Below are 8,049 nucleotides of genomic sequence, written 5' to 3'. Positions count from 1 at the left end.
GCTGCCCATTGTTTTCAGCTAATGTTTACTACACCAGACTAGTCCCCTGAATCCTCTTCATCATAGGAAAATTCACAATCCGGATCGTCAATAGCATTGTTCTTGGTCTCTGAAAGATCCTCTGACTCTGAAATCTCTTCCTCTACATCACTATTACCATCAAAAATCTGTGCTGAAACTTCTTCAATTGCAAACCTTTTGGAGCTCATTTTGTAGTGTGCGTGTCAAAGAGATGACATTACAACAGAGAAGAGGACAAGCGCGAGAAAGCTCCTCCTCCTTTACACAAACACACACACACACATACATACACACACACACACACACACACACACACACACACACCTAGTTCTAAATGGGTGTTGATGACATCATCTTTGTATACAAACTCCGAACAGACATTCCACTACACATCAGTGTCCAGATTTAATGAACAAGTTCATGACCCTAAATGAGGAAATGTCATACAATTTCATGAAGAAAAAGATAGGTTAACCAGTATTTTGGTCAACATGAAAACGCAAATGGGTCAAATTGACCCTTAATTTAATACAAGGGTTAAACCAATCACAATTGTCTTGGGAGGTGCTAAGCGCCGGACGGAGCCATGGTTCCGCTGCAAAATAGCCTCGGGAAGGAACTTGTTTCGGTGGAACGTGTACGTTCAAAGGTTGTTTTAGTTGTGCAACAGAAAACTCAGATTGGACAGATTCTGGCTAGAGTCTAGCTAGCTGTCTGGATTTACCCTGCAGCGATCTGAGGTGCAGTTAACCATAGTCCTCATAAATCGACCGGAGTTTAAAATTACAAGAAAGAAAGCGGAAGGTAACGGAAATCCGGCCAAAAAGAAGGACATATGGCAAAATTTCTGGTGGCAACGGAGCAATCCTGGAAGTGGAACGTTGTGGATATAGACTACACCTGTTTTAACTGAACCAGCATTTCGTCAGGTAGTCTGATTTGTTTGCACTGGTGTGAAAGCTCACTCGAACTCTGGTGCAGACTAACAACTGAACTCTGGTTCGCTTGAAAACAGGGATCATGGTTTGATTCCAATTGCATTAGAGTTTGGTTCACTTCAGGTGAGAACACTGATATAAGACTAGAAAAACATGGGCCGCATGTCAAATTAATCCTCAGGTTCCCAGCGTTCAAATGCTATATACCACTTCTCTGTGGAATCTAATTAAAAAAATTTAAAAAAGGGGGTGGAATGCTACAGGGTTAAATAAAACAATTCTGTGTATTTGAGTGGTTCGATTAATAGTGTTAATGTCAGACTGTGGAGTGACGAGACTGAAAACTGATCTGCTTCCTGCATTGCAAAATGTGGAATCATTCAAGTTGAAACTATAAAGAAAAAGGTTTTGCATGATGAAATATTTGTAACCTCATTCACAATTCCTGTTGCATTTCCTGTGAAGATGAACGTACTGTGAGTCCTGTTGGGAATTGTTAAGCTTTAACAGAGCTGAAATGAACTGTGAAAGCTGTGTCGTTGGTGAAAGCTGATGAGTGTGTCTTTTAATGGAGAGTGAATATGTTAAAAAATAATTGGCAGATGAGAAGAGGATTTAGATTACAATATTTAAATCAAACACAAAATCTTCAGTGGTAAACAGGTTACATATGATGCCGAAATGATTCCACAAAGGGCCAAAAAACAGAAGCTACCCAATACACATCTGGATGATTGATGGCAAAGCTGACCAATAATTTGTCTTGTTGGCTTAAATCTACATGTGTTAATTGTTTGCTCACTTGGGGGCAGTCCAACAAGCTGTAAACACTGACATACTATCACCTTATAAAATTGATATGGCTATAGTGTTAGCATATAGTTTCTCATTTACAGATATAGGGCCCTATTTTAACAATCTGAAACGCAAGTATCAAACACAAGTAGCTTTGTAGGCGGATCTCGGGCACTTTTGCTATTATACCAGCGGGATAAATCACTCTTGCGCCCGACGCAAATCTAAAATGGGTTGGTCTGAAGTAACTACATTACTCATAGGTGTGGTTTGGGCGTAATGTGCAATAAACCAATCAGAGCATTATCTCACATTCCCTTTAAAAGTAGGCGTGCTTGTTCCATGGCGGATTGCTATTATAATGGTGGATTTGCTAGGCACACACTCTTAATACATCCATGGGTGCATGCCAGGAGTGGTTCACAGCCAAGGAGACCAGCAATTGATTTTTCTTTTTGACAAAATGTAAATAAAGAAATGTCACTAAAACATACTTGTTGTTTTGGGCTCACTCTCACTCTCACTGAATCACGAGGTTGCAATGTAGTCTAACATTAGACCAAGATAACCTCACTATAGACGATGCAGCTCTTCTGTCTCTCCTCTCCCGTGCTGCTGCTGCTGGGGCATTTGGGTTAAGTGGCATTGGCAAATGCAGTTCAACATCACGTTTCCTTAAGTCCTCTAATATTTCCTCATTTATGTCATCAACACATCCATGATTCATAGAAATGTGTAAAACAAGGTCATATTTTTCCTTGTATTTATGTATGGTTTGCAAAAATGAGAACTGCTGGGTCCGTGAGATGAGAGAAGCAAAGTGTATGCGCGGTGTGCACACTCTACATTACGGCCAAGCATGCGCCCTTAAAATAGCATCTGAATAACGCGCCACTGACTTTAGACTAGGTTTTTCCTGGTCTGTGGCAAAATTGTTTTCTCAAACTGCAAAATTGCTGAACCGCCCCCGGGAGTTCATTCCCTAATTTACCGACATGAGTCTGTGGAGGGAAAAGTCTGCTGTGCGTCGGGTGCAAAATAGGAATGATACATGCATCGGTGCACAAAGTCAATTGCGCTGGGTGCAAGACAGGGCCCATAGACACATTATCAGACATTTGGAGTCATGTTTTGGCCACCTGGTAAATGTTAGTCCAATATTGACTCTCCTTTTAGCTCTCTTTTTGGTCTCCTCCAGTCAACCCCTGAGTTAAATATCTGGCTCTTATGCCGCCTTCCCACTGTCACTTGAAATTAGCTCCGTAATACGCAATACTCCCCAAGCGGATGTCGTACTACACCGTTGAAAAACGTTGGAAGCGACTCACAGAAATGGCGGAGAGACTAGAACGACTGATAAGTGTCTGAATGTACGATTCTCTATGACCTCTCTGATGAGGGTTATAGAGATATAAATAGAAAGGCTGCTGCGTGGAGAAAAGTTGCCCAGGACGTTGACGTGTCAGGTCGGTTAAATGTGATATAGCGGTATGATGTCAATAGTTAGATGGCTGTTGCTAGCTAACCAATTAGCATTAGCAGGTTTGTTTATCAGTATCATAGCAACGCTAACTTCCGCTGAAATTCTCGGATAGGAACCACATGTCGCAAGAGTTAAATTTTTTGAACTGACACAATTTCTTTCGCACCGCACTCGTTCGGACCCCATTCGCATGCAGTCTGCGAATCTCCATAGGAAATGAATGACTTCCGGTCGTTTCGCAGCCGTACCAGAACTGATTTCAAATGCCAGTGGGAAGGCGGCATTAACTTGTCTGGTGCTAGGCTACTAGCGTGCCATGGGTTTATCAGAGCTTTTTTTGCTAAAAAAATCTGCCTGCTACTGTACGTCTTGAGACAAGGCTAATGAAGAAGGCTCAGTCGAGATTGTTCTTTTTGAGAAAACTTAGATCATTCAACATCAGCACAAAGCTCTTAAATGTTTTTTATCAAGGGATTTTGGCTAGTGTTCTTTTTTATGCTGTACTGTGCTGGGGAGGCAGTATATCTGTTGAGGACAAAAATAGGATAAACAAGTTAATCAAGAGAGCTGGTTCAGTTATTGGTCTTAACCAGGATGTACTGGAGGTTACTGTAGAGAAGAGGATTAGTTCAAAACTAAAAATTGTCCTGCTTTTTGAAGGCCATCCATTACACCCTCTGTTCAAAGGACTCCGAAGCTCTTTCAGTGAGCGATTGGTAATGCCTCGGTGCTCTAGTGAGCGCATGAGAAGGTCTTTTGTTCCCGCTGCGGTTAGATTTTATAACCTACACTGTTAACCGTTGGATATTATTTTTGTCTTTTATAATTTATTTATTTATTTATTGTCTCCTTATCACGGTCTATTGGTCTACTAGTCCAGAATTATTTGTTTGTTTATTTGTTTTTTAGTTGTGTATTGTGTTCGATTGCTGTATGGTTGGTAGCAAACCAGTTTCCCTATCGGGATTAATAAAGTTTTTTCAATTCAATTCAATTCAATTCAATTCAATTTCAATTCAATTCAATAGTGGGCGACAGGGGAAAACGCACTGTAACTTAATGAAACACACGCAAATAGACAAAACACAAGCAAATTAAGAGAACATCTTCATTAATTTGACAACACATGCGCAGCATTTAACAAACGTGCCGCAAATACACACAACACAACCAAATACACAACTGTAAATACAGAAACGATGCAGAAAGAAAAGCACACAACCCAAAAAAACAGAAACGATGCAACAGACAAGCACACAATCCCTGAAAACAAATGCAACAAAAAAAATGCTGCATATTACATAACAGAAGTTCTCCAGGCCTGTAGGGGGATCGCTAAGTGGAACAGCTTGATTTTCGACCCCACAGGGAGAGAGCGCTCTGCCTTTTTATTACCACGAGTTTCCAGACACGTCTCTGCTGATTGAGTATCACCTGCGACCTGAGCCAATAAACTAGAGACACACCCACCAAACGAGAGAAAACATAGGCCTATCTCAAAAATAGACTTAATATTTACAGTCTATGATTGCACACAGTTGCACACTGTTCTGAGATTGAACATGCCCCGTCTCTCTCTCTCTCTCTCTCTCTCTCTCTCTCTCTCTCTCTCTCTCTCTCTCTCTCTCTCTCTGTGGGCCTGGAGAACTTCCGTTGTGTAATCTGGATTTTTTTGTTGCATTTGTTTTCGGTGATTGTGCTTGATGCTTTTCTTTTTGTATAGTTTCTTAATTTGCTTGTGTTTTGTCTATTTGCGTGTGTTTCATAAAGTTGCAGTGCGTTTGCCCCTGTTGGCCAACGTACTCATGAGACTAGTGAGAGTCAACCAAAACAGTAGTTGCAATCCGTAAAACCAAAATAATGAGCTGAAAGATGCTAAAATGCTCCGTAAAGGTGGAAATGCAGAATCTGTGCTTTGTCACCTTTCACTTTACACATCATTGAGTTGTTTTTAATGTAATATTGATTAGTGCAGCTTTAAGATTAGTTATTCAAAACAATCCCATAATGGCTATGAAAGTTTTTGTTTTTTTCTTTTTTAAGTGCTCTCAAGACACAAGGTACAAGCAACAACAGGCTATTTGGGAGGGGGAAAAGTATTTCTAATTACCTTTCCAACTATTATAAAGCAGTGTTGGTACTTTGGTATTCTTCACAAGCTAGAATACGAAACACTGAAGTCTTCAAAACACAAAAGGGGAGAAAAAAAAAAAGATTTAAAGGCCCAGAACACCCACGCAGGTATTTTCAGTTAATCTGGCTGATTAGACCTCGGACCAAAAGTATCTTAGAGGGCTGTCAGGTTGTCATGTGAATCTGATTGTGGCTGGAGCTCATTTGAGCTTTAAACATTGTTTTAAGAAAAAAGGCTCAGGCTGACTGATCTGTTAGAAGTATTACCCTCTAACACAGGTAAGTAGACAAAAAGCAAAAGTCTAGGCAATGCCCTTATTGATTATGTCTGTATTAGAGATTTATCACTGCACCTTGGCTTTTATCACATATTATGTCATTTATTTTTCATCCGTTTTAAAATGGAATTCATTTTTAGCTTTGTGGGGCTTCTTCACCAAACGTAAAGGATATCATGAAGTCACGAAAGGAAATGTTTTTTTTATGTGAAAGCAGTCATGCAAATCGAATTGCTTGGGAGAGATTCACTTGCGTGATAGCGACTTGTTTGGGAAATCTCTGGTGACACAGGTTTTTTTTTTTTTTTAGCCATGGTTCTAAAACTGGCTTAACCCTTGTGTTGACTTCGGGTCACACTGACCCGTTTTCAATTTTTGTTTTATATCATCAAATATGGGACGTAGAAATAAGCGCTGAAATTGTGTAGAAGAAAAATTTAACAAGGCGTCAAAAACGTTGGGACAACACAAGGGTTAAGTCCAGTTCAGACCAAAGAAACACAAGCAACTGCTGGAGAAAGACGAGGCGTTTGTAGGCTTATTACTTAACATGTATCGTATGTAATGTTTATGGAAATGAAACGCAAGTTTTTTAAAAAGTGGCTATATTTGAGTTACACAGGATTGTGATCTGTTTAAAGGGTCACAATCACTGATGATTGATGATTAAAAACAGGTGTGCATCTTTGTCCTTCAAGTGAGTGAATGTTTCATCAAATAATGAAGAAAAACTGTTCAGATGATACTCCTTATTAAAGTGCGTGTGCACTTGGATATATATTTGTGTTTTCATAGCTAAATTTTGATGTCTTAAATAACTTAGTATCTTTCCGTTTTGTGGTTTTGTCAATTTTCGTGAAAGCTTACACCTGTTTAGGTCACCCCATGTTTACCTGAGCAGATGGTATGGCCCAGTTTAGATGAGGCTGTTAAGGTGAAATGCCAGTCACTGGTCTGTCATTTAGGAGGAAGAGGTTGAATGAGTGTGACTTGTCTTAACTTTACTTTTAAGTTGTGTAACTTCCTGGAGTTTGTTTAAGGAATCTGGTTCCTTTTTTTATTTTTTTGTGAATAAAACACTTTTTTTTTTTTTTTTTTTTTTACATGGGATACTGCCTACAGTTGTGTTTCTCATTATTCCTCCCCCAAGTTTTTTGCTGCCAAAAAACAATCTATGCCACCCTTTATTTGGGGTGTATCTCCCTGAATTCTGATATGCTTTTGCATGAAATTCTACATTTGACATTTTGATATTCAGCATTTAGTAAAATGTCTTTAAGAATAACAAAAAAATGGAGAGACATGGGAACTAAAATATCAGATTTGTTTTAATGTTGCAATAGATCTGAGTTAGAAACTGCTACTTACAACAGTGTTTATTCTTTGTCAACAAGATTAGAATCAAAAACAACAATAATTCTGGCAATGGTTATCTACATTTGAGGGCAGAGGCACAGCAGTATAGTGGAGTCTTAAGGGCCAATAGGGTCTAGTATCTTTCTGTATTAAATATGGCTACAACTGTGTATTGTCTGTGAAATGACAATAAGGAAGGTGTTGTGTGCTCAACATAGACATAGAGGAATGAATACAAGAGTTCCCAGTTCTTACAGAAATGTATCTCTCTCATAAATAGGAGGCAAATCATAACACTTGCTTGTGGCACTGCATGAAAAAAGTATATTGCAACATGTCAAAAGTAGCGAGAGAGGTCACAATAAAATGGCACAATTTCCAGAATCCAGACATCAGCAGTTTATTAGATACCCTGAGGAGAGCTGACTCAGTGCTATGCAGGCTGGACCATGACTGGAATTTGTCCATAATATTTTTCAAGGTTTTCTTTTTTTTTTTTTCTTTAAGTGATATCTAACCATGCAGATAGGGTTCTGACAAAACAATGACAATGAAAGGAATACCATTTTTCATGGATCAAAAAATGGAAAAACAAAATACTATTTGAAAAAGTAATCCACAGACTCTATGGACAGTTTTATGGGAACTGTAAAAGAAATGGTGTGATTTATGGATTTATCTTTCTGGATCGTAAAATTCCCGTTAGGCTCAGAAAACCATCCCAAGGACAGGTGTGTAATGTAAAATATAATGGAGCAGCATTCAGTTTTGAGTCCCAAAAATCTCCAGAATTCCTTGCAAATTGTCAATGATAGAGTTGGTCATAAACAACAATACACTCTGGAAGTTCTGTTGAGAGAATGAAGAAACCTAAGCGAGTCAGAGGGAATGGAAACTGAAGCCAAGTTGTTTTTCTCCTCGACAGGTAAATGCAGTTTGCGTTTTCTATCGTTTATTAGCTGGACCATTGCTGTCAGGGGAACTTGTATAGCCTCAGTAACTGTTATTCACAGAGCTGTGAAGGTCTGAAGCCTTAAAAAGACAA

This window comes from Perca flavescens, chromosome 16 (assembly GCF_004354835.1).
Source record: "Perca flavescens isolate YP-PL-M2 chromosome 16, PFLA_1.0, whole genome shotgun sequence".
NCBI lineage: Eukaryota > Metazoa > Chordata > Actinopteri > Perciformes > Percidae > Perca > Perca flavescens.
The sequence above is the reverse complement of the archived record's forward strand: the minus strand, read 5'-3'. Positions refer to the sequence as shown.